The sequence below is a fragment of the Balaenoptera physalus genome (genome assembly GCF_965194825.1).
Source record: "Balaenoptera physalus genome assembly, chromosome: 6".
NCBI lineage: Eukaryota > Metazoa > Chordata > Mammalia > Artiodactyla > Balaenopteridae > Balaenoptera > Balaenoptera physalus.
The window spans coordinates 1,142,829-1,170,490 of NC_138885.1; the positions used below are offsets into that span (position 1 = coordinate 1,142,829).

A 27,662-nucleotide genomic window follows, 5' to 3' on the forward strand; every position below is an offset into this window, starting at 1 on the left:
CTTGAAAATATTCTCCTCTCTTTTCATCCAGTGATTTTATAGCTTTGTTTTTCCCTTTTACAGGCTTGATCCATCTGCAGTGTATTTTGTGGTGTGACACTCCCTTTCTTGGGTCCAGCCCGGGCGTACACACAGATGCTCCCACTGGCCCATTCTCCCACCCACCCATTCCTTCACTCGTGCCCTCCACAGTGTTTTGAGGCTTCACTACGCCCCCAAACACTGAAGATACAGCAGGGCCTGCCCTCACAGGGGCCACGTCTGCGTGGGGGAGACAGGTGGCAAACGAACAAACACGCGGTTAGCTAATGCGACTTCAGGTAATAGGGCGGGGAATGGGACAAGGGGACAGAGAGTTAACACGGAGGTGATATTTTCAATAACGTAGTCAGGAATGGCCTCTCTCAGAACACAGCCAAAGCCAGAGATGCTGAGACGTGAGGGAGGAGCCGCCTGGCTGCCTGGGAAGACGCTCAGAATGGAGACAGCAGCAAGTGGACGTGCTCCTCCAGGTCAAGGACAGCGTGAAGGTCGTGTGCTCCAGGTAGGGGCTGGGGGGCGGTGGGATCACGGGGCCTCGGAGGCCCCTGGGAAGGGGCAGCTTTCGCTCTGTTATTGGGAGTCTTTGATGGTGGCCTTTGGTACATGCGGTGTCTTAGGCGGAGGTGGGCAGGTGGGCATGTGTCTTTCTTTTCTGTTGGCCTTTCAATGCGGGTGCAGGGGGCCCCCCACGCCACACTCCCCACACTGCACTCTCACTCCTGTGGGCTTTCTTTTTTTAAATTCATTTATTTTGGGCAGTGTTTGGTCTTCGTTGCAGTGTGCAGGCTTCTCATTGCCGTGGCTTTTCTTGTTGCAGAGCATGGGCTCTAGGCACGCAGGCTTCAGTAGTTGTGGCACGCGGGCTCAGTAGTTGTGGCTCGCGGGCTTAGTTACTCCGTGGTATGTGGGATCTTCCCGGACCAGGGCTCGAACACGTGTCCCCTGCACTGGCAGGCGGATTCTCAACCACCGCGCCACCAGGGAAGTCCTCTCCTGTGGTCTTAATAGCCACTAACGTGCAATGTCACACCCTGGCATATAGGGAGCCTTCCACGGGCATCCGAGCACACCTCATTGGAGCCTCACACCCAAAAGCTGCCACTGTGGACTCCTTCACTGCCTCTGCAGGCTCGAGAGAAGGAGCTGGGGACGGAGGCTGGTCACCGGCTGGCGGGGGAGGCCACGCAGAGGACAGCAAGCCTGCCGCCGCCTGGACCAGCAGAGGCTCAGCCTTCGGCTGCACACTGCTCCCTGGACTTGGGAGACGGCGACAGCGGGTCACCCAGGTGACGGCACCCGTGCCTCATCACAGCCTGGGAGGGTCTGCAGAGCTGGCCAGGGCGAGGAGGGAGCCCCGAGCCAAAGTAGGAGGCATAGCTGTCAGGGCTGGCCTAGCGCTGGGCCCGAGGCCCATGCTGAGAGGCAGCAGGGAGGGGCAAGGAGACCCTCAGTGTGGGGGAGGGGAGAAGAGGGGGGCTATCCCAGGAGAGGGGGCAGGGACTCAGAGAAGCGGGGAGGCAAGGAGCGACCCCACAACATCAAAACAGTATCACAGTTCACCAAGGGCTCATGACACCAGGCTGTGCTGAGGTGTGTCGCTCAGGGAAGGCTCCACGTCCCACGGGCCTGAACGCTGAGATTCCAGCCAGGCCTGCCTTCACCTCCGGGCCTCTTTCCATTTCTTTATTAACTCTTGTCCTTAACAGGTGCCAAACCAAAGCCTCCTAATGCCATCCTTGTCCATCCTCGGGAGGGAAGGGTACAGCCAGCAGCAGAGGCAAGCAGGGTACCTGGGCCAGGGGTCATTTGGAGAAAGAGAGCCAGGCCAGATGCACAAGGTCCGGGAACCCAGGCCTGGGCAGACACAGATGCGCTTGGCAGGTGGGGGGCCTGGGAGGGAGGGAGCACGGGGACAGGAACGTCCCAGGGCCAAGCTTTCTCGGCCCGGCTTCCCACGGCGGGGCTGGGTGTCGTCCCTGGTCGGAGTCCACCATCTCCCCCCACCAGGAGGGCCGTGTGGAAGGAGCACTGGGGGTGAGGTGGGTGGCAGGGCCTCCAGGGCAAAACCACCTAAGCTCTGGCCGACAGACTGAGGTGAGGGGTGGGTGGGAGCGGGTAGAAGGGCGAAGCAGGAAGAGCCGCAGCCCTGGACATCACAGGTCACGTCCACATGAGTGTGGAAGCAAATGCCTCAGAGCTTGGCTATTACCTGCTCTCAGACCTGCGCTGGTCTCCTCTTCTGCATCGGTGCCGTTTTGTCCCTGACTGTAGATGCACTTCCGGTTAGGTCTCTGGGACTAATGATAACCTTAGGCAGAGAAGGATATAGATGCTCCACACAAGCATTCTGGAACTCAGAACCATTCAGCTGTCTCTCCAGACCCCCTGACCGTGGTCCACAGGGCTGAGGAGGCTGGCTCATCAACATCCTCTTCAGCCTCAACTCCACCGGCGTCCCCAGAAGTTCCCAGACACCTGGCCTTGAACTTGTCCGGTCCCCTCCCCCCACCCCGGGGTCCTTGATCTGGCGCCTCTTCCCCCAGGACCCCTCCTGCGGAGTTTTGATGGCTGGCCTCCTCTCATCCTCCCGGCTCTGCCCTGGTGAGGCCCTTCCTAGACCCCCGTCCACCTTCTCCAGTATTCCCTTCCCACACTATACACAGGCTGTCATGCTTTGTAGCACACATTACTAACTACAAATACTCGTTCCTTATTAGCTAGTTAGCTGGCTGCTTAATCAGTTATTCGGTTCCTGGTTTATGTCCGCCCCCCCAACACACACACAACTTGGTCGTAGGACCCAGAGGACCGGAACCTTGCTTGTCCTACTCAGCACTGTATCTCTTTGCTTAGCACAAAATGGCACAATGTCTCTGTTGAATGAATGAATGATTGCATCTACTGGACACACGTCCCCTGAGCACTCACCGAACTTTCCAGCACAGGGCAGCTCAGATGAAAAGGACACGGTTTTCCCCCCGCACCCCCAGGAGCTCCCAGCACCAGGGGTCACCTTTGTTGTCAGCCTGGCCCCGACCCAGAACCTCAGCCCTGACAAATGGCCTTCTTCTTACTTCCAGGCTGCCCCCCACACCCCAGGCCCCTCCACGTCTGGCTTAGCTCCGGGGGCTCCTGCCCAGACGTTCCTGAGGCCCTGACCCCGCTGCTCCCGGAAGCCCTGCTCTTCCCAGGCTGGAAGTGACCTCGGGTGAAAGCAGCCACGGACTGAAAGGCAGGGACGGGACAGACTCCTCTGGGGCAGCAGAGCCCAAGGACCCTCAGCGCTCTGGAGGGTGGGCAACAGCTGCGGCCCCTGGAGGGTGGATGCCCTGGAGGGGGAGGGGCACGGTGTGAGCCGGCAGCGGAGGGATGACCCCCACCCACGCAAGGGATGAGCATCAAGACCTCCAGCCCTCATGCCCTGGGGGCCAGGGGTGCGGAGGACACGGGCTCACCTCACCTCTGGGGAAGGCCTTCGGCTGGCTCAGTACCCCCGTCACCAAAGCACACAGCTTTGGGAAAATCCAGCAATGCAGCCTGGACACTTCGGCAGCTTTAGCTCAGTTTTTTCAGAGTATGAGACCACTTGATTCCAATCTCTACGGCTCCCAAAGAGGTCAAAAGAGGCTGTAAGCACATGGAGACAGGGACCCCATCAGTAAGGATGCTTCCGCTGCAAGGAGCAGGAAAAACCAACCAGAAAAGGCACTGAAGAAAATTTTACAGATCAAGAAGGCTTGAGGAAGGGCAGCACCAGGTTGATCAATTCAGCAATTCAGTGACATCGACCCAGGTTCTTTCCGTGTTTCAGCTCGGTTCCTCAGTGTGTGAGCTTTGTCCTCAGGCTAGCTCCCCTCATGGTTTCAACACAGCTGCCAATGTTCCAGGCATCGCACACAGACACCACGGAGGCAGAGAGAAGGCACCTCTTCTAACACCTCTCTTTAGTCAGTGGGAAACCTCTCCCGGAAGCTCCTCCCCCAGCTCATTTCCTCTCGCACCCTATTGGCCAGAATTGTGTCACATGCTTACTCTACACCAATCACTGACAAGGAGCTTGGGATTACCATGTTTGGCTGAGAATAGTTGGGATTACCCTTGAACCACAAGTGGAGGAGGCATGGACACCAGCATATCCAAGTCGTACCAGTAAGGTGGACAGCTGTTGAGGAAGGGACTGGCCTCCAGGACAGAGAGAACAAGGGGGGCCTTAAAAACCACAGAGTCCCACGGGCCCCACGCACGATGGGTGTGTGGAAGACTGGAAACACAGCCCTTGACCGCCTAGGCTCCCAGGTGACAGCACAACTGCGTGGGGACCCCCGCCAGAGCCAGAACTGCAAATTAACAGACAAGGGAGCTTGTGAATCAGACTGCATGCCCGACCCTCTGGGCCGATGCTGTCCGGTGTGGAGCGCTGGGCTCCAGAAACCTTTTGTCAAAGGAGCGCCTACAGAAGGGAATGAACTCTGGCTGATGGGGTTGGCCTCGACTCAGAAACTGGGGCCCCCACCTCTCCAGAAGCACCCAGCCCAAGCAGTTGTGGGCACCTCCCATGCTCCCAGGAAAGACAGGCGCCTCCCCGGATGGTCAGTGAGGGAAAAACCCCACCCTCTGGGACTGCATCCACTTCCTGCCGAAGAATCTTCTCGGCCCTTTACAGGCGGGCGGCTTCCCAGAGACTCCGGAGGCCCTCAGCCCGCCATGAGGCTCCGCAGCACGGGAAGGGGCAGAAATGGACCCCCATCCCACCCCGCCCGGGGTCGTATCTCCCCACATCATTAGCCGCTGTTGATGGAAAGTCAAATGACCCTTGAGTGGGAGGTGGCACGTGGAGGAACTTACATGCCTTTAGAGCCAGTTTTCCCATCTTGTCATCTGCTCTTAGCTCAGGGCTGAGCTAAGGCTGGTTCTTCCCAATTCCCAGCTGCAGTGTCATTTGACCTTTTGGAGGAGCCCAGGAAGGCAAAAGAACAGCCCCCATTCGGGCCATGATTTTGCAGCCTTCAGAGATTTCAGGGTGGACTCAGGCGGAGGAGTCGAGGAAAGCTGGAAGCTGAAGCTCTTTTTAATTTTCAGATTAGTTTCTTATCCATGAGACCATCTAATTCGCTTTACAGCCCTGTAAGGCAGGCGACCTGGGGATTTTCATGCCCATTTGACAGATGAGGAAATTGAATAAATTGCCCAAAGTCCCACTTTGGGTGAGTGACAGAACTGATATTAGAATCCTCCCAGACCTATATATCCAGACAAAATTATAAGTAAAAAAGATACATGCACCCCTATGTTCATAGCAGCACTATTCACAATAGCCAAGATATGGAAACAACCTAAATGTTCACCGACACATGAATGGATAAATGAGATGTGGTACATATATACAATGGAATACTACTCAGCCATAAAAAAGAACAAAATGATGTCATTTGCAGCAACATGGATGGACATAGAGATTATCATACTAAGAGAAGCAAGTCAGAAAGAGAACGATAAATACCATATGGTATCACTTATATGTGGAATCTAAAATATGACACAAGTAAACTTACCTGCGAAACAGAAACAGACTCACAGACATAGAGAACAGACCTGTGGTTGCCAAGGGGGAGAAGGGTGGGGGAGGGATGTATTGGGAGTTTGGGATTAGCAGATGCAAACTAGTATATATAGGACGGATAAACAACAAGGTCCTACAGTACAGCACAGGGAACCATATTCAATATCCTGTGATAAAACATAATGGAAAAGAATATGAAAAAGAATGTATATATATGTAGAACTGAGTCACTTTGCTGTACAGCAGAAATTAACGCAACCTTGTAAATCAACTAGACTTCAATAAAATAAATTAAAAAAAAAAAAAAAAAAGGAATCCTCCCAGCCCTGGGCTGTTCAGTTACACCACTCAGGATGCTCTGTGGGTGAGCTGGTCCTGCACTGGGAGGGCGCCCAAGGTTGTCCTCTCCACTCAGGCCCCCTCCAGCAACGCCTCCTTTTCATGAGACTCTTTCCCAAGGTAGCAGGCTGTCCCTTCAGTTGGCTGAAACCTCACGAACAAGGCTGGCTGATGCACTCTTGGTGGTGATGCGATGCTTTGAATTTAGCTACCAACTCCATGGTTGAAACGTAAGATTGTGGCTGATTTTTAGCAATGTATTTGCAGAGGATCCGCAGAGGCGGGGGAGTCACTTGTGCCCGGTTGACACCTTCTCTTGTCAAAGATAACCGAGGCAGGACTTGGCCCACTTGGCTCCATCAGCAGAAAGGACACAAAGTCTCTCTCTCTGGGGTGCCCAGAGCCCCAAGATGCCCAGCCCGCTGGCACTGCACTTGTTGGGCAGCTGACCTTCTGAAGGGCGTGTGCTCCCTTGGACCGATAAGGCAAGACGCAGTTCCAGCATCCTTGGTACCCCATTGCGAGGGGCTGCCCCAGTGCCTGCTGGGACCTGAGCCACCAGAACATGGCCAGCCTTGGTCTCTGCCATGGGCGTGTGCCCCTCCCATCTGGACCTGTGAAAAGGATGAGCCCTGGGCTCCCCTCTTGCTCAGGAACCCCTGCCTTCCCCTCTGGGTCCACCAGTCTGGAAGGCAGCACTATAGGTGCTCTGTGCTTTGCTCCTTTCCTTAAGCCCTTGACTCTGGGGAAAAGCCATCATCCCAAAGGGACAAAACCTGCCTCGAGCTCACTCCAGCGTGTCTCCCTGTCAGCTCTCAAGGCCCTCCGTCTCTCTCAACGCCTATCTGTGAGGCCCGGCCAAAGCCCCTCTCCACCCCCATCCCGGGCCCCCTCGAGGACCGTCAAGGGCCAGCTCAGGATTTTAAATCCCACCCCTGTGCGGACAACCCCTGGATCTGAATCTCCAGTCGGGGTCTCTCTCCGGATCTCCAGCCCCGCCATCTCCAGACTGGAAGTCTCGCCCGGCCTAAGCCGCAAAACCATTCGCAGCCAGCTTCTTCCTGGGGGAATCATGGTGGACACCCCACCCCCACTCTGCTCCCCTGGCCAGGCCCAACCCCCCACCCCCCAGCCCCAGGAGCTTTGCTTTCAATCTCCGACATCTCCTCCCCTCCCCCGCACTCTCTTTCCCAAGAGGGGCTCCTCTCCTTGCATCTAAACTTAGCCTCCTGGGTCCCATTGCCCGAGATGGTCTCCCAGCTGAAAAGTGAACCCACCGTAACGTGTTGTGGGTTGCCCAGATCATAAATATTTGCAGCGCTACTAGAGATTTGGGAGAAGTGCCTTAGCCCAAAGGAATGAACAAAATGGGTGAGGTCGCAGACGGCAGAGGCACTGGGGTTGGGGAGGGGCGGGGTCTTCGAGCCCTCCGCCCCTCCCCCACGCTGCCTCGGCCCTCAGCCAGCTCCCGGCCTCGGGGGTGATGAGCAAAGGACCAGAGGCTCGTGTCCTGATCGCCCCAACTCCGCTCCGCCCTGGCCTGGGATCCGTGCGTGCAAAGCCAGGTCCCCGGCTGGAGGAGACCAGGTGGCCAAGGCGGAGTCCCACGAGCAGAGAATTCAGGACTTGAACCTTTCGAAGCCTGAGTCCATTTAGAGAACAACTTCCGTTCCTTACACATAAAAGGGGAGTGATGGGTGGGGAGGGGTGGGGAGAGAGCGTAAAGCAGCTCAGGAAAAGGCTGCGGTCCCGCTGCACATCACCGGGCTCCAGAGAAGCCGCCTGCGGGCGAGTTCAGGGTGGAGGAGTCGCCACATATGGGGTAAATCCCTTCTTCATTATGCACCCGCCAGAGCGCAGGGGGAGCGGCACACAGCACGGCCCCGGTTCAACGAGCTGGAGGGCGCTCTGAGTCACGGAGGGACCCCAAGGCAATCAGCGCTCCCCGCCATCCCTATCTGCCTTCCGCTGTGGAAAAACCTGCGCTAGACGACGCCGGTGGGGCTGCCCCGAATCCCCGCGGTCCTCCGCTCTCCCGGACCCCTCGGCCCCCAGCGCAGCTGGGCTCCCGCCCCGTGTCTGCCCTCCTGGCCTTCCCACTCCACCCCTGAGCGGTGGCCCTACCACCCCCTCGGATCCCTACAACAGCAACGGGCCTCCCTATGGGGAGGGCAGGAGGGCCTCCCGCACCCCATCCAGCAGGGATGCTCCAGCAGGGATGCGGCTTCATCGTCCCCAGGCCTTCCTCCTGAGCTAGGCCTCTGCTGCCCGCAGCGAGCCCTCCTGGGTGGCAGAAGCTGGAGGCCTCCCTGGAGGAGGGGGCACGGCTTCCTGTTATGGAAGAACCCCACTGAGCCCCTGGACCCACTGCTCTCATCCCAGCCTGCCTCACGGATCGTGTCCTCCTTCTCCTAAATAACTGCTCCTCTTCCAAATTCATCACCACCCTCCAGGCCTTTCCGAGATCCCCATCCCCCAGGAAGCCCTGGGCTCACAACAACCACTCCTGCCCGTGGCTTGTGCCCGCGACCCATCAGAGTTGAGGGCAGGTTCTGTTGCTCCGTCCTGGCGTTTGGGTAGAGGACCCAGCAATGCAGGATCCGGCTCCGCCCATCACCCCGCCTCCTCCGAGGTCCTCAGGAGATATGCGCAAAGAAGCACGAGAACAAGGTGGCTTCGCGGATGCCTCTCTAGGTCCCACTTCAGGAAGGGAGGCCTCCTGCAGCCGCTGGGAGTGCCTCCCCCCACCACTCCCCCACCTCCCCGCCCGCAGTCACCTCTCTCTACCTTAACCCGCTGCAGGATCCCCTCCCCGAGGACACGCCCCCTTCCTCAGCGGGACTGCTGCCGTGAGTGATGGACAGCCGCAGAGGTACAGCGACTGGGGTTGCACCTCAGGAACCCCTCAGGGTGGGCCCAGGCCATTGTGCAGGCTGCCTGGCAGCTGCCCACCCCTGCGTCTGCCCTGCCGGTCCATAGGGGTGCAGCCCCCAGAGCGCTCCCACTAAAAATCCCACAGGCAGACCTCCTCTCCATAGGGCTGCGCCCCCAGAGCGCTCCCAATAAACGTCCCACAGGCAGACCTCCTCTCCATAGGGGTGCAGCCCCCAGAGCGCTCCCAATAAACGTCCCACAGGCAGACCTCCTCTCCATAGGGGTGCACCCCAGAGCGCTCCCACTAAACGTCCCACAGACAGACCTCCTCTCCATAGGGCTGCGCCCCCAGAGCGCTCCCAGTAAACATCCCCCAGGCAGACCTCCTCTCCATAGGGGTGCAGCCCCCAGGGCGCTCCCAATAAACATCCCACAGGCAGACCTCCTCTCCATAGGGGTGCAGCCCCCAGAGCGCTCCCAATAAACGTCCCACAGGCAGACCTCCTCTCCATAGGGGTGCAGCCCCCAGAGCGCTCCCAATAAACGTCCCACAGGCAGACCTCCTCTCCATAGGGGTGCAGCCCCCAGAGCGCTCCCAATAAACATCCCCCAGGCAGACCTCCTCTCCATAGGGGTGCACCCCCCAGGGCGCTCCCAATAAACGTCCCACAGGCAGACCTCCTCTCCATAGCGGTGCAGCCCCCAGATTGCTCCCAATAAACGTCCCACAGGCAGACCTCCTCTCCATAGGGCTGCGCCCCCAGAGCGCTCCCAATAAACATCCCACAGGCAGACCTCCTCTCCATAGGGGTGCAGCCCCAGAGCGCTCCCAATAAACATCCCACAGGCAGACCTCCTCTCCATGGCAGTGGGCTCCCCGGGGACCCCACCTGCAACATAGGCCAAGCAGGAGATGGAGAAAGGGCCACTTTACTAAAAACCGGTCTCTTCCATCTTTCCATGCAGAGATCCAGAGAGCTGGGTGGAGAGCACATTTTGGTCCTCAGGCCGGAGAGGCTTCCTATTTCCCTCTAAACACGAATCCGAATCTTTCTTGCCAGTCACGCCCAAACCCACACTCTTAGTCAGCATGCAGAGGGATAAAACAGTCCAGGATAAGCCAGGGCCCTCTTCCTGGGCCAGGAGAAACAGAAGACCCTGGAAGAAGGCAGCCCCATTCACTGCACATCAGGGAGGGCCAGGGTCCTGCCCATTGGTGCATTTTGCCATGGAGCAGAATAGTAGCTTCTCTTCCCTTGGAAGGGACGTGGAAGGAAGCAAGGACGCCAGTGGGGCAGTGGAAGGCCGGCTTCTCCTCTGAGCCTCTGATCTGAAGCTGAGCCCAGGGACCACCAAAATTGTTGCCGTCTCCACTCAGAGATTATTATTAAGCGGACAGTGGTTTTAATCCTCGGAGCCTTGGCTCACTCCGCTATGAGATGGCAGCAGCGGCCCCACCCCGCCTACCCGGGACCTGGGCGAGGACGCGCTGAGAACACGTATCAGGAAAGCTTTGTGAGCGGGAAGAGGTGCACAAGAGCAGAAGCCTACTACTACAGTGATGCTGACGTGTTTCCCACAAGCTGGTCTGGTCCTCCGCTCCCGGTTTTCACCGCTCAGCAGGGCTGGGCTCAGGCAGCTGGGCTTCCCGCCAGCCGGCAGAACCAGCCTGGACACAGGTGTTCACCAAAGCTGGCCGCGTGAATGCATTCAGGGTTGAAAGGATCATCGTGCACCCGTTCACTTTCTCCCAAGGGCCCAAAGGCACACGGACAGATAGGAGGGTCAGCGTGACATGGAATCTAGCCCAGCTGTTAGGAGACTTCGTGTGGCGTTCCTCTCCATGATTATTTCATTCCTCCTGTCCTAACACATCTTGCGTGTTGGTTTCTCTGCTGTTTGTGCTTGGGCTGAGACAGGGTGGGGGGAGCGGGGAGGAAAAGGGAGACTTGGTTAGTGCGCACAGGGGATCTGTGGACTTTATGAAGGGTCCACGGCACCCAGGGTACCACTCCTCGATATACAGACTGGGCACTGCACCAAAATGCCCAGCTGGGGGGGCGTGGTCAAGCCCTGTGCCCAGAGGGGCGTTTTTCTCATTCTTACAAAGATGCTCCACAGGTTGGCGGTGCCTTCAGAGGAATGGTGCTGTTTTACAGAGGGAGAAGCTGAGGCTCAGAAAGGTTAGGTAACTTGCTCAAGGTCACACCACAGGTAGGTGGTTACAGCCAGGACACAATTTCAGCTCTATCTGACTCCACCCGGCTGGTTTATCCCTGAGTCATACAATCTGGGCACGCAGATCATCCCTCACATGGGATGTGTTAGAGTTCTTTTGATTTCAAGTAACACAGACCAAACCAGCAAAAGAAAAAAAGAATCCATTCGAAGGATGCTGGGAGGCCTGGTGGAATCTGAGGAAGGAACTAGAAATCCCAAAAGGAAGACCCGAAGGACAGAATCCAGGAATGTCTGGGACAGCTCTGAGGACCCCAAAGGTGGAAGTTCATGGCCTTCCGTCCAGAACTCTGTCATTAACTTGATTTGGTTTCTGGTCCCTTGATTAAATTTCAAAAAAACTAACTTTTTTTTTTTTTTTTGAGAGAGAGAACATGATTGGGCAGCATGGGTTAAACGTCTGCCCTTTCTTCGATCTTTTCCTGCAGTCGGGTCCCACATGACAGTCATGACAGCCAACAAACAGCCTATGGGTCATAGGACAATTGCCAGACCAGGTGCCTTAGACTCAGCAAGAGGGGCCACAGCCCTGGGCTCCATGCTTCAGAGGCCTTCATATGAAACACACACACACACACACACACACACACACACACACAACTGTAATAGATCCTTTTGAATTTTTTAGAGAAAAAATACTTTTCTGAAAACATGAAACAAACTTTTTTGTCCTTATATTTATCATAATTCAGATTTTTTGATGGAAATATATTCAAATTTTATACACTTTAAATATAATACAATTCACTTTCTTTTCAATCCTTCGGGTCAGGGCTGGCCAACTTTTTCTTAAAGGGACAGATAATAAATATTTGAGGCTTGAAGGCAATATAATCTGTCCCAACTACTCAACTCTGCTCAGCATAAAAGCAGCTATAAATAAAATGTAAATAAATGTGTGTGGCTGTGTACCACTAAAACTGTTTGTACAAAAATGATCTGTAGGGCTTCCCTGGTGGCACAGTGGTTGAGAATCTGCCTGCCAATGCAGGAGACAACGGGTTCGAGCCCTGGTCTGGGAAGATCCCACGTGCCACGGAGCAACTGGGCCCGTGAGCCACAATTACTGAGCCTGCGCGTCTGGAGCCTGTGCTCCGCAACAAGAGAGGCCGTGATAGTGAGAGGCCCACGCACCACGATGAAGAGTGGCCCCCGCTTGCCACAACTAGAGAAAGCCCTCGCACAGAAACGAAGACCCAACACAGCCAAAAATAAATAAATTAAAAAAAAAAAATGATCTGTATATATGTTGCTTCACGTGTAAGACAGTTTTTGGAGTTAAGATGAGCAAAAAGTGTTCTTTGATCAACTATGAACAAAGATTGTCAAATCTCACCATACTGTCCACTGAACATTAATGTTCAAAGAAAGTCAATTCTGATGAAATCATTGACGAACTTGCAGAAGCTAAGGCTCAAAATCAGAAACTGTAATGTTCTTCACTACTGTGACTGACCAATATTTAGATAAAAGTATTTTCCCTTTTTCAAAAAAATAGAAAACCCACTGATGTGGGAGTTTGGGGTTAGCAGATGCAAACTATTATATAGAGAATGGATAAACAAGGTCCTACTCTGTAGCACAGGGAACTATATTCAATATTCTGTGATAAACCATAATGGAAAAGAATATGAAAAAGAATGTGTATATGTATGTGTATATATATATATATATATATATATACACATACATATATATATATATATATATATATATAACTGAATCACTTTTCTGTACAGCAGAAAGTAACACAACACTGTAAATCAACTATACTTCAATAAAATTAATTTAAAAAAAAGAAAATTCACTGATGTGACTTAAAAGTATGAATCCGTTACTTTTCTACTCCTTTCCTGTCTCCCACATCTGTTAGGTGCTGAGAAAACTGCAGAAGCTTAGGCTGTGGTAAAATAGTCTCTCCTGAGGGCAGGTCTTATTGAGAAGAACAAGGGTGGGGGGCTCTTGGGAGTTTGGGGGTCTGGGATTGACACGCACACACTGCTGTGTTTAAAATAGATAACCAGGGGCCTTCCCTGGTGATCCAGTGGGTTGACTCCACACTGAGAACGCAGGGGGCCTGGGTTCCATCCCTGGTCGAGGAACTAGATCCCATATGCCTGCTGCAACTAAAAAGTCTGCGTGCCGCAACAAAGATCCCGCGTGCCGCAACTAAGACCCGGCACAGCCAAAATAAATAAATAAATATTATTAAAAAAATAAAATGGATAACCAACAAGGACCTACTGTACAGCACAGGGAACTCTACTCAATATTCTGTAATGACCTAAATGGGAAAAGAATAGATACTTGCGTACGTATGACTGGTTCACTTTGCTGTACACCTGTAACTAACACAACAGTGTTCATCAACGATACTCCAACGTAAGATAAAATTTTTTTAAAAAAAGAAAACCAGAATGCTCTAGAGTATTTCAAAATGGTTCTTTTCCCTTCCCCCTGCTGGAAGCAGGAAAGGGTTTTTCTCTGAGGACCTGGTGGAACTCTGGAGGAAAAACTCACAGAAATGTGCTCCCCACCGCCACCTCCCCCTGAGTGGGTCTCCCTGCAATTTGTAGTTGATTTTTTAGTGTGTTCAGCCTTTTTACTTATTAGAATGAAGTGGGCACTTCTAAGCTCCTTAAATTCTGACCCAGAAACCATATGTCCTATCATTTTCTCCTCTTTTTGCACTGTAAATTAATTTTATTTTTTTTTTAAAAAATATTTACCAGCATGATTACAAGAAAAATTTGTTTCACTGTCTGTGCTTCCTTTCTGGCCGTTATTATTCATTTCATTTCCTGATTATTTTCTGAAAATAATCTTATTGCATAGAGGAAGGGGATTTGAAAGAAGGATCCACTCTGAGTGGCAGGCTGCTGGGCCAGCTCGTGTTGGCTCATGGGAGCCAACAGTGAAACCTCTTTCCTGCTCTGTGTTCAGTGACATCCTGTTGGTAGCTTGAAATCAGCCACAGTGGTAGTATTTACACCAGGGAAATGCAAACACGATAAATCAGGGCTCCCCCCACGCCGCCAAGAGAGTTGGTTGTTAAATACATACCAGTACACCTCTGACTCTGGGTATCAAATACACTAGGTACACCACTGATCTTCAGGAATTGCGTGGACCCGTCTGGTCTATACCCCCCTTTAAAAAAAATTTTATTGGAGTATCATTGGTTTACAATGTTGTGTTGGTTTCAGGTGTACAGCAAAGTGATTCAGTTATACATATAAACAAATTCATTCTCTTTTAGGTTCTTTCCTCATAAAGGTTATCACAGAATATTGAGTAGAGTTCCCTGTGCTATACAGTTGGTCCTTGTTGGTTATCTGTCTTATATATAGTAGTAGGTGTATGTTCATCCCAAGGTCCTGATTTGTCCCTGCCCCCCAACCCACATTTACCCTTTCGTAACCATAAAGTTTGTTTTTGATATCTGTAAGTCTGCTTCTATTTTGTAAATAAGTTCATTTGTATCATTTTTTAAAATTAGATTCCACATGTAAGTGATATCATATGGTATTTGTCTCTTTCTGACTTAGTATGATTATCTCTATCCATTCATGCTTCTGCAAATGGCATTATTTCATTCTTTTTTATGGCTGAGTAGTATTCTGTTGTAATATATGTACCACATCTTCTTTATCCATTCCTCCGCTGATGGACATTTAAGTTGCTTCCATGTCTTGGCTATTGTAAATAGTGCTGCAATGAACATTGGGGTGCATGTTATCTTTTCAGATTATAGTTTTCTCCAGATATATGCCCAGGAGTGGCATTGCTGGGTCATATAGGAGCTCTATTTTTAGCTTTTTAAGGAACCTCCTACTGTTCTCCATAGTGGCTTCACCAATTTACATTCCCACCAACAGTGTAGGAGGGTTCCCTTTTCTCCACACCCTCTCCAGCACTTGTTGTTTGTGGACTTTTTGACGATGGGCATTCTGACCAGTGTGACGTGATACTTCATTGTCTATACCCCTTTAAAGAAGTGATGGAATTTGCAGGCCATGCTCAATTTTATGGCTTGGTGGAGCAGATAACACCCAGCTAACCAGGGAAGCACAAGCTGCATGACCTTCTGACATCTTTCAGTCGGGTGTACCATTTCTCTACCAGGCCCAGGGTAACGCCAAGGGCTCCTTGTCAAAACGAGAAGAGTTGCTTGCTAAACAGATCATAGCCTTGTTCCAAAATCTTAGGGTTTCTGACGATTCTCCAATCAATGATCTACTAAAGCAACTTGGCACCATTGGATCTATTGGGTTATTAGGCCCAAAGTACAGAGCTGCTTCCATTAGAGCCTGGACCAGCTTAAGAGGCTTCTCTTGCTCTGAGCCCCACCCAGAACTGGGAGCCTTACAGCTCACTCAGTAAATGAATCAGAAGAGCACAACCAAACATAACATTTGGTTCTTTCCATGTTCCTTCCAAAGCCCAAAGGAGTTCACAAAGCATCATGCCTCCTTCTTTGTAGTAGAGGATATAGTGAATCAATTTCTCCTTCACTTTGGAGGGAGTATCTCAATATGTCCAAGACCACCAGAATCCAGAAACTTCAGTGAGGTAGCCTGAATTTTAACGGGATTTATTGCTGATCCTGTAGCGCTTGTAAGTCTTGCAAAAGCATTTAAGTACCTGTTACTTTCTACCCCCCGTGACCTGTGGGCTTGAGGTCAGCAAAGCAGTACACTAGCGTTATATCGTGTGGGGTGATGAGAGCATTAGAGTGAATTGTACCACAGAGCCAGGAGACTGATGTAATCCAGACAGCAGATGGTGAAGATGCACCGTGATCCTTTTCAGGTGAACTCTACTGAATTCCTGATGCCTTTATGCTCAGAGGGACTGCAAAAAGGAAAAGGTTTACCAGCTCTGATGCCTGTCAAGATAGCTCATCTAAAATAACAGCTGAAATTGAAATGACCACTTGAGTAAGCTTACATGATCTGTATTCTCCAAGACGGAGCTGTGTTCCGTACCAACTAAACAGGCAAGCTGTATGAGAGTGTAATTGAAATCACTTCACTGAATTTTTCTCAAATGTTCCACGTTGGCACAAATATCTGAAATTCTTCAAGGATGTGGCATTGTATGGGCTGATAGCTTTGATAGGGAGGTGGAATTCTGGAAGCTTCCCCATGGCCCTTCCCTACTATAATTGTCACTATTCCACAAACCAAGGAGTCCGTGTGGAGATTCTGTCAATTCCCAAGCATGTCCAATCAAATTAGTCACTCAAAACCTTGGCAAATAAACATGGGGTAGATTCTGGTTCCCATTGCCTTCACTGAGGTGGACTTGAGTCAAAACTCCAATTATCACCTTAGCCGCAAAACCCTCTAGCTGGTAGGCCACAGTGATGTTTTGAGTTTCCGGGGATCAGTCTCAGCTCAGAGCCAATGTTCAATAGCCATTTCTCCAGTGCAGAATTACCCGGCCAATGACCTGAGTCACTTTGTGGGAGGTCAGGAGGCAGATTCACATTCCTGCAAGGTCCTGCTTTAAGGGTGATGGATTCTTTCTGTTGATTCTGGGTCTGTGCATTGAATCAGGTCTAGGGATTGATCGGTTAAGAGGCCATGTCTCTCTGTCCTGATGGCCCAAGCCAGGTCCGAGAGGCTGTTAGCAGACTACCCGTCTTTTCAGCCTAAGGTCCCTGAAATCAAAGCCACAACCAAGATCCCTGCAGGTCAGACGACCATCATGCCAGCCCCACCCTCTCCAAGGGCGACCACGCCCATTGCCTCTGATGGTCCAGTGCCACTGCCCGGCCTCTGCCCCGCAGGCTCCTCCATCCTTGAAGTCAGTGCCTGTTCAGCCACACCATCTCTGACCGCATCCCTGGTCTTCAGAAAACAAGCATCACAGCACTTTCCAAAGATGCTAGCATGCCCCTCACCAATGTGTTTCTGGTCTAAGAGGTGCCTCTTAGAGAACAAAATTAAGGGAGGGTTCCTGTGTAACAGACTCACTTCAGAATTTTACTGGGAGCTTCTGGCGTTTCGATGGTGGCCACCACTGAGTTCAGGCTTCTGTCACCAGCCAGAGAAGAGAGCTGCTTTCAGCTGCTTGGGACGCACATTGGACCCGCATCTCCGGGAAGGCCCTGGGGTACCCCCGATGTAAAGCCCAAGGCTTGATAGGTGCTTAGAAACAGAGCCCACAAAACACACTGATAGTGTGCCCTGGAGTCTGAGGAAGAGGAGATTTCAGAGATGATTCCCTGGTTTTGTCAAGAGCAGCTGGTGGATGGCATTCTCCTTTGGTGACACGGGTAAAGTGACGGGGATGCAGGTTTGAGGTCAGTGCTGCTGGTATGCCCACTTTGCAGAAGTGGAAACAAATATCTCAAGGATGTAAGCGACTTGACTGAGAGCATACAGCTGCTAAGTAACAGTGCAGGATTTTAAAATTTATTTTATTTTTGGCTGCGTTGGGTCTTTGTTGATGCACGGGCTTTCTCTAGTTGCGGCGAGCGGGCGCTACTCTCTGCTGGGGTGCACGGGCTTCTCATTGCGGTGGCTTCTCTTGCCGCGGAGCACAGGCTCTAGGCGTGCGGGCTCGGCAGCCGTGGCTCGCGGGCTCTAGAGCACAGGCTCAGTAGTTGTGGCGCATGGGCTCAGTTGCTCCGCAGCCTGTGGGATCTTCCCGGACCGAGGCTCGAACCCGTGTCCCCTGAATTGGCAGGCGGATTCTCAACCACTGCGCCACCAGGGAAGCCCCAACAGGGTAGGATTGAGCCCACCCTGCCCCTGGCCACCCCTTCCTGCTCCCCCGCCTCTTTGGCTGTCTCCTACCCAGGCCTGCCCAGCTCTAGACTGTGCGTTTGGAGGATTCAAGCTAAGCACTTCGAATACTTTTTAAACTTAATGCTCTCTGCGGCCCTGTGAGGTAGATTCAATCATCCCCAATATTCCAGATGAGGGAACTGAAGTGCAGACATGCTAATTAACTGCTTAAATCTACAAATGACTGGTGCTATCTACTATGCTTTATCTCACCAGGCTATTAGGAAGATCAAAAGAGAAAGGGTTTGTGAAAGTTCTTTGAAAAGTTTGCTTCCCCGGGTATAATGCAAAATCAACTGTCCACAGTCCTTTCTGTGGCTTCTTGCTCAGCCGCTGGGCAACTCTGGTGAGTACTATGGCCAAGGGGACATTTCCTGTGGCTCAGGGGTGGGGGCCCAGGGCCCACCCCACGACTTCAAGAGAGCAGCCAAGAGCAGTGGCCAGACCCCTGCTGCCAGGGTTAATGGGGAGGCCCAAGGCCTAGGCCTGCTCCAGTCAAGTGCCAGCCCCTGCTCAGCCCAGTCCTATGGAGAGGGCCGGGCCGGGGGAGGGGAGCGGACGCGAGGCTTGTGGATTTGGTGGGAGGAAAGGGTTTTGTGATGGAATGTTCTTCCCTCCCCTCCCCATGGAGAAAAGGATGGCCTCCTGCCACGGTTGATTTTACACTTCAATTTGACTGCACTAAGGGATGCCCAGAGAGCTATTAAAAACATTATTTCTGGGTGTGTCTGGGAGGGTGTTTCTAGAAGAGATTAGCATTTGAATCAGTTGACCCAGTGAAGACCACTCTCACCCACGTGGGTGGGCATCACCTGATCTGCGGAGGGCCTGCATAGAACACAAAGATGGGGGACGGGTGAATCTGCTCTTTCTGCTTGAGCTGGGACCATCTTCTCCTGCCCTCCACATCGGCTCCCTGGGTTCTCAGGGCCGTGGACCCTGGCCTTACAGCATCAGCACCTCACCCCCCGTAACAGGTTCACAGGGCTTCAGCCTCAGACGGCGAGCTCCACCGCGGGCGCCCCTGGCCCGCAGTCCTTCCAACTCGGGCTGAACTCCACTCTCTGGTCCCTCACCTTGCAGGTGGCAGATCATGGCATTTCCGGGCCTCCCTGATCTCGGGACCAAGTCCTGTAATAAGGGAGGGGTCCGCGTGAAGGGGAAACGGTCCTCGGGAAACACCCTCGCACTGGGTGTGTGACCGCCACGTCAGCTCCCTGCCAGCTGCAGAAACCAGGGACAACTTCCCTCGTCCTCCTCTCCTGGCCTCACCCTGAGGGTGGCCACGTCCAGAAGCCAGGCTGGGGTGAGGCGAGAGGGAGTGTATGTCTCAGAAGAGACCCCTTTTGGGGCGTCCCTGCTATGACGTCAAGTCTGAGCGGGGAGCAAAGTAAGATGTATTGAGTTTGGGATGGGAGGTTGAAACCAGAACCTTCTACTAACCAAAAGTTGCTCAATCCGCTTGCCACGTGGTTAAAGATTCAACAAAACTTGCTCGCGGACAGCCATGCGTTGTAGAGTTAAACCTCTCTAAACCGACCCTCTTCCTTGTAACTCCCCCCTCGGCGATCTGGAACACGGCCCCGCCCAGGTGGTCGCTGTTTCCCACAAGCCCTCTGTAGAGGGAAACCTGCAGGCCCCAATTCCCTCCTGTTAGCCTTGGCTGTGACCCCAGGCCTGCGGCCGGTGCAGAGAGGAAAAGGAGGAGATGCTGGATGCTGGCTCAGAGCTCAGTGACAGCACTCCCACCCCACTGACAGCGACCAGATGGCGAAGCCCTGCCCTGGGACCACCCGGCGCTCACCGCGAAGCGCACCTGTCCATCACAGGCCAGCAAATTAGCCCTTCGGGACCGCTGTCTGCAGCCCAGGGCTTGCTTCTTTAAGCCTTGTCCTCTTTGTCGTCCGTCTGTCCGTCAGAGCTGGGTTTGAGAAAACCAAGCCTAGCACTTTCCCTAGGAAGCAGAGGACGAGGCCAGAGGCTGGTGGCTTGGGAGGATTCCGCTCGTTCCTTCTGGCACCCGGCCAGGCTGCAGGGCCCGATGGCCCTAAACGTAGGGCCCAGCAGTCAGCGCGGGCACTGCGGTCACAGCCACCTGTAGTCTAGGCCCGAGGGTGGGAACCCGGCTTCGCGCGTTTCAGCGCAGGGACGCTGGCCTGCCTGTTGGGCTGCAGCGACAGTCAGACGTGGTCCTCAGCGGTTCCCGTCACTTCCTGTCTTGAAGCTGTGCGTGGGATGGAGGTGCAGGGCTGCCCCATTCCGGGCCCAGCCCTCCGCTCCCCGCAGGACGCACACAAGCGGGGGCTCTAGGCCGGCCCAGGCCACGCCCAGGCTCCGAGTGCGTACAGGAGAGGGGGGGGGATCAAACAGGGAGCCTGGAGCTGTCTTCTCGAAGGCTTCATGCAAGGGGCAACGAGCCCCGAAGAAGGATGAGTTTCAGGGTGACTTGGGGAGCAGGCCGGGGACGGCGGTACCCAGGATGAGACTCACGGATGTGCTGGCCGATACTCCAGGGAGGTCTCCTGCATCCAGGCCCCGGGCTGCGGCCGAGGATGCGACCACAAGGGGCCAGCAGGACTGCGCCCTCAGGAGCTTCCTGAGAAAACACAGGAGCGAGCAGCCCGGACCAGGGAATGGTCCCAGCCGAGCGCTCGTGCGGGTGGGGTGCCGGAGGGCTCCCGGGTGGGCCTGCGTGTCTGGGAGGCTCCGGACGAGGCCCCGCCCACCGCTGCAGCCTCCCCCTCCACCCCTTCCAGCCTCGACTGAACCCTTCCCCCTCCACAGCTTTCTTCTTTGGTGCCTTGGCCGGTACTGTCCAAAATGCTCCTCCCCCTTCTCTGCCGGGCAAACCCCAACTTATCCTCAGCCTCTCTGTGAAGCACCACCTCCCCTGTGCCCCTCACCACACGGCATGGGGGGGGCCCCTCCTCTGGTCTCTCCCAGACCCTGATGTGAGCGTAATAAGGGTATCAGATATTAACTCATGTTATCCTCCTCCTAACTCTATAAAGAGGCATTAGCATCTTCATCTTCGGGATAAGGACATCAAGGCACAGAGAGGTTAAGTGCATTGCCCGAAGTCACACAGCGACTTCCTCTATAGCAGAAAACTCTTGTAACTGTTGACAGGTCTGACTCCCTTCCTGCCCAGGAGGGTGTCCAGATGCCAGCGGGCCTTCCCCACCTGGCTTCACGGTGTTTTTCTGGGCCAGAGTCCAGGGGATGTTTGTCCAGCAAAGAGTGCACACTGGCTCACGAACCCCCGCCAGGTGGCGGGCACGGCAGTGATGCCTGTCAGGTGATGTTGCCTCTGCTTCCCCAGCTGCTGCCCTCCCTTCCTAGAGAGGGCAGGTGACGGCAGGGCACAGCCTCCAGCAGCAAGAAAATAAACCTCCCCCATTTCTCGGAACTGGACGCTCTCCTGGCTCTCAGGCGTGAAGGAATTCTTCCGAGGGGGACCAGGGAGAGGCAAGAAAGCTGTAGACGACACGGAGTGACAGGGGAAACATGGGCCAGGCCTCATGAACCGTGCTCTGGACCTTCGCCCTGACGTCAGCCCCCTCCACCTGGATGCCACCGCCCACGGTCTGTGCAGGCAGGTGGCTGGTCCCACGCCTGGGGACAAGGGAGCCTCAGGCATCAGCCCTCAGCCCACATGGCTTCCATCCTCAGGACAGGCTGGCTTCTTCTCTTCCTGGGACCCCAGGTCTGTTTGTCACGATGGCACCTTCCCAGGTGCCTGATTCCCAGAATGGTTGCATTTAGGCACATACCACAGGGCCTATCTGGTTTTATTTTTTTATTTTATTTTCATATTTATGTATTTATTTATTTATTTTTTGGCTTTGGCCATGCCACGTGGCTTGTGGGATCTTAGTTCCCCGACCAGGGATCGAGCCCTTGCCCTCTGCAGTGGAAGCCCAGAGTCCTAACCACTGGACCGCAAGGGAATTCCCAGGGCCACTCTGATTTTAATCATGTCTCCATAGGCTGGATGTACCCCTGCTCTTGTCTGCCTCTGTTTTCCTGACAGATGCAACAACAACTAGTGGGAAAGCACAGTCCATTGGCCCCGCCAGCGTCTCTGCAAACACAGGCAAGCACACGGGGCCACTCACAGCTACGCACACGCATATGCACAGACATGCACACACAGGCTTGGGAGTTCTGATCTTTCCCGGTACTCTGGACAGGCCCACTCTTCACACAGAGCTCTCCCAGCAACATCAGGATGAGAACAGGTCCCCATTAGTCATGGGTGGCTTTCCCAGAAGCCATTGCCTCAATACCCTTAAATAATGGGGAACTCAAACAAGGCCATCAGCAAGGCCATCGCAGCCATGACCAGTCAGAATTAGGTTCAGCCAATAAAAGTGGCTTACACCAGTGTTTCTCAAACTTTAAATGGCGTACAAATCACTCAGGGATCTTATTAACCTGTGGTGTTGATTCAGCGGTTCTGGGTGGGACACAAGATTATACATTTCTAACAAGCTCCCAGGAGATGCCAATGCTGCTGGTCCTTGGAACACACTTTGAGTAGCAAGGGCTCAAACAAGATAGCTTCTTTCTCCCTCATGTTCTTGAAGTCCAGAAGGAGTCAGCCCAGGGCCTGTGTGGTGCCCCCTGGTCTCACAGACCAACGTTGCTCCACCATGTGTGATTTCCATCTTCAAAGTGATTCTCATGATCCAATATGGCTGCTGGAGCTCCAGCTATCACACTGCATTTCATCCAGCCCCTTTCTCATAAAGCAAGAACTGACAGAAGAGTTTGCCCCTTCCCTATGAGAACACATCCGAATTTGCACACTTCCACTAATATCCACTAGCCACAGTGAAATCACATGGCCTAATTTATCCCTCCCCCCTTGCCCCTTCGGTAACCATAAGTTTGTTTTCTATGTCTGTGAGTCTGTTTCTGTTTTGTAAATAAGTTCTTTTGTATCGTTTTTTAGATTCCACATATAAGTGCTATCATATGGGATTTGTCTTTCTCTGTCTGACTTACTTCACTTAGTATGATAATCTCTAGGTCCACCCATGTTGCTGCAAATGGCATTATTTCATTTTTTTAATGGCTGAGTAATATTCCACAGTACATTTGTACCACAGCTCATCCATTCATCTGTCGGTGCTGCTCCCACCCTCTTTGCACAGATGCCTTCATCAATGTTCACACGTTCGCACACAGAGCATCCCAAGACCCTCCTGCGTTCCAGGTGCCAGGCCTGATGGTGAGGATTTAGGGCCACTTCACACGTGGGCTTGCCCTCAAGATGCCCACAGTCTGGTGGGAAAACAGGTAAGTCTGTAGACAATTTTAACCTGGGGTGGCAAGTGCCCCAGGGGAGGGACAGCAAGCACAGACCCCCGTAGGGCCCAGAAGCCCCTCGTGCAGCATCAGAGGGGTGAAGACGGGGGAGGTGGCCATGCCACAGCCTGCCCCGATCTGCTCTCAGCAGACCCTCCATAGCCTGCCCCGATCTGCTCTCAGCGGACCCTTACAATGCCCAATCTGCTCTCAGCGGACCCTTACGATGTCACCAGCGCGGCCCTGGAATGAACCTGCGGGCTGAGATGGACCCTCCGTAGCCTGCCCTGATCTGCTCTCAGCGGACCCTTACGATGTCTCCAACGCAGCCCTGGAACGAACCTGTGGGCTGAGATGGACCCTCCATAGCCTGCCCTGATCTGCTCTCAGCGGACCCTCCATAGCCTGCCCCGATCTGCTCTCAGCGGACCCTTACAATGTCTCCAGCGCGGCCCTGGAATGAACCTGCGGGCTGAGAGCTCCCTGCAGTGCCAGCCTTGAACGGTCCTGGGGGGTGGGTGACACTGGCCCCCCTGCTGCCCCCTCCTCCTGCGCCAGGCCCTGGTGTTCTCATGCCCGCCCCCTCTTGTCTGCCCTGGCCACTCTGTGCCCAGACCCCCTTTAGCAGCACTCCGTGGGGTGCGGCAGACTCTGTCTCCGATGAAGAGAAATGATGTCAGATGAGGAGGGTCTCCGAAGGGGCCCCTATCTCTTCTGTCCGAGGTCTTAGCCCAGGAGGGTTTTCACAGCCCTGGACGGTGCTCAGTGTGAAGCATCTTCAACACACTTTGCTCAAGAAACCCTTCTCTGACCATGTGCTCATCACTGGGGATCCAGAAACTCACAAAGCCCCAGGCCTTGCCTGTCCCCAGCCCCACGCTGGCCAGCGGGCCCCGGCCTGAAGGGTCACACGCACCCTCACGGACGTTCCTAAATCCTGGCGTCCTGGCCTGGGGACTCCCAGAAACACCAGACCCCAGGGAGCCAGCTGCCCTCACCATGCGCGGCTCACGCGCCCTGGAGAACAGACAGCGCACTGGGCGGAAGGCGGGGTGGGGGGCGGCGGGGTACAGGACCGAAGCCGCTTGTCCCTGTTTACTCACCGCCAAGCCAGAAACTCTCTGAACTTACTGGAAAGCTCCTGGGACTTTGTTTTCCTGAAGCAAGACAAAAACAGGTTGGACTTCTCCAGTGTTTACTCAAAGACTTAATTACCTAATTATGAACTGGGTTGCCTGGCAGGCTGGCAAAGGTCAAGGTGGGGCAAATGCATTTGTTTCTCACCTGACCCTGAGAAGTCTCAGGAGTGGGGCCGCCCTCCCCAAGACTAGAGGAGAAGGCCGAGGCGGGGCTGGAACGGTCCTGGCTGCAGAGGAGGACAGGGCTGGTTGGAATGCTGTGCAGCTCTGAGCAGCTTACTTAACCTCTCTGAACCAGTCGTCATCTGCTAAGTGGAAATAGCAATACTTCCTCCACTGGGTTGTTGGTTAAACAGTGGTGGCCTGGCACCCAGGACCAGGCAAAGGTGGCTGTTGTTAGTAACAAAGTCCTCATCTGGTCAGGCTGTTGGGGACTCAGATGTTCTGGAGACCCACCCACCACTTTCAACCTCCTTCACAGATTGATTCCACCCCAGCAGGTACCTTCACTGCCCACCCAGAGTTTGCTCCCAGCCTCGTTGCCCCCAGCACGACTTCAAGACAGCAAGTGATGTCGTCGGCAGATGTGAAATCGCCACTGATGACGGGAAACTCTTCCAGCTGCTGGGAGAATGTTCCCCCAGGTCACCTCGGCCACATCAGAACTCAGTTTCCCTCTGCTCTCATCTTTCTGAATGCCCGAGATGCCACGTGCGTGCCCTGTGCCCCGATGGCATCAGGCTATCCCTTCCTTCAGTCCCCCAGTGCCATCACCATGTTGCTGCTTGGCCCCCAGCACCACGGATGGGGAAGAAACACAGACCTGAGTACAGTGAAATTCCTGGTGGGACTCAGGGCCATGCAGATGGCTCAGAACACGTTTACATGCATTTTTAGATTAAAGTGAACATGAAAACACACCATGTCTTAATCCTCGAGAAGAAGCTGCTGACCCCAGTCTGGGAAAGTGTGGATTGGGGCCACCAGGACCTGGCACAGACCACCCGACCCTCCACCCCACATGTAGCACCTCTGGCTCCTGACCCTCTGGGCACACGGGAGCAAGGGTGGGTGTTGGCCCAGAGCCCTGTGACCACAGGTAGATCGCAAACAGCAGGCGAAAGCTTTCTTCCGTCCTGTCTCCAAGTGCATGCAATGAGGCTGCAGCACCTTCCCGCAGGGGGTGGGAGAGACGTGTCTGCTGCCCAGCCCTTGATCCAGGCCGGCCGGAGGCTTGCTCGGACCAGCGAACACAGGAAGCAAACATGCTGGGTCTGAGCCAGGCCCGAGGCCAGTGGGCTTCCCCTCCTCATTCACCCCTTGGCTCCTCCCTCTACACCCAGCGTCCTCGGTGTTGGTAAAGTGACTTGGAAACCACAGCCCCTTTCCTGTGGGAGAAGCACTGGGTCCTGTTTCTGGTGGAGAGAGGGTGCCGAGCAGGTGGTGAAGGAAGCTGGAAGTTTACAGGCCTCCAGTCCCGAGCTGGAGAGGGGGACACAGGGCCACACTGGGCCCCCTTCCCCGTTGGAGGGGAAACTCCAGCAAGCTGGGAGATGCTCCAGCACAAGGACAGAGTTCCTCGTCTGCCTGCGTTATGGCTGGGCTGCCAAGGGGACCAACTCCCCCTCAGTGCAGGAGCCCCAGCTCTTCCGGTGGCATCTGCTGCCAAACCGTGTCCTTCTGCAGGAGGGACGCTCCCAGCCCAGAGATGCTGTGTCCCTTTCCCAAGCCACGGAGCAAACGGAGCAAACGGAGGGCGGGCCTGGACCATCTCATGAGCAGACGCATCCTCAGCCTTTCACCGGGAAAGGCAGGCCCTGCCCCAGCCCTGCCGCCTGCCCCTCCCCCACAAAACCCTGAACAGCTTAGATCTGACAGTCTCTCTTAAAGGCAGGAGCTCCTTGGGAGCTGGACTGCTGTCTGCTTCATTTCTCCGTCCTCCTGGCGTCCAGCGCTGTGTCTGGCCAGAGGAGGGACCAGGACCAGGCTGCTGAAGCAGCTCTTCTGACTCACTATCCCTGGGTGCGAGGTCAAAGTCTCCTGAACAGGACATATAGATGAGCGGTTATGTGAAAATGCATGTGTGTGAGTATTCGTGTGTGTGTGCACATGCGGGCACCCATCCTTGTTACTGGATTGTGAGTTCCTTGACAGCGTGGGCTGTGAGATAAATGATAGACAGATAGATAGGTAGATAGACAGATGATAGACAGATAGACAGATGATAGATAGGTAGATAGATAGATAGATAGATGGATGGATGGATGGATAGATAGATAGATAGATAGATAGATAGATAGATAGATAGATAGATAGATAGATGGATAACCGGGTAGGTGGGCGGATTGGTAGGTGGATGGATGGATGGAGGGAAGGATGGATAGATAAGACAGATCCAGCTGTTCATCCCTTATGACCCCAGGATGGTCATTTGATAGATAGACAGATAGATAGTAGATAGGACTCAGATAACACGGAAGGAAGGAAGGCAGAATCCAGGGCAGTCCTCGTCCCTGAAAGAACAGGAGAGCCGGGAAGACCCGCAAAGCAAAGGCTCAGGGCTTGACCTAGAGGGCCCAGTGTGGTCTGAGCCACTCAGTTTCTCTGACCTTCCGTTTTCTTCTGCGTAGAAAGGGAATGGTGATAGCAGGCTCTGCCTGTCAAGGATAAACGGGAGGATAAGCCTAGAAGACCATGGTTCACAGAGTGGACAAACCCAGGGCTTTGAATCCAGACAGCGACAGGGTCCAGCTCCGGCTCTGCTACTTAGGTACTGCTGGACCCTGAGGGCACTGCTTGACCCCCTCAAGTCTCAGCTGCAAACCTGGGAAAGGAAGGGGCTCCTTGGCAGGGGTTTGTGAACATAGACCCAGGTTCCCGGTGTGGGGCGGGCGCTCAGCAATGGCGATCGCCCTGTTGCTGCTCTCAGGATCTTTGTCTGGAAGGCCCGGCTCCAGCCCTGGCGGTCTGGAAGCTCAGAGTGATGAACGTGGAGGCGCGGCTGACCTGGAGGGTACAGGCTGCAGAGAGGGGCTGAGGTGATAAAAGCTCCCGCGGAGCTCCAGAGGGGTACCGAGTGTTTGTGAGGAAAGCCCTTTCCTCCCCAGCTGACTCCCAACAATGGGGAGGATGGGAGGGAGATGCTGTCAAGGCAATAAGAAGAGAAATCTTTTAAAGGCAAAAAAACCCAAAAAACAAACGACAGGTCTGGGGGAGATGCCAGTGTTTGCTAACCTGTGGATCTGTTCCCCCAGGAAGGGGCTGGGGGCCTGGCTGCTGGAGATGGCCGCTAGCACAGCGGGGGGCGGACCTGGCTTCCCTTGTGGATGCAGACCTGGCGTGGGGACCAGGGCCACGTCA

The 27,662-nt window shown here is 54.0% G+C and overlaps 1 long non-coding RNA gene across 2 annotated transcripts; it reads right to left on the reverse strand.

The window, feature by feature from the left end:
* Positions 1-1,313: 1,313 nt before the first annotated feature.
* On the reverse strand, positions 1,314-26,350 carry LOC309662839. 2 transcript variants are annotated; one of them, XR_014265010.1, is made up of 4 exons: positions 24,295-26,350; positions 3,503-3,669; positions 2,252-2,350; positions 1,314-1,832 (listed from the first exon to the last, which is right to left on the reverse strand). It is a non-coding gene; the product is annotated as an uncharacterized lncRNA (long non-coding RNA). The 2 variants fall into 2 exon arrangements; XR_014265011.1 differs by having other exon boundaries at positions 24,267-26,350.
* Between the last annotated feature and the right edge of the window lie 1,312 nt (positions 26,351-27,662).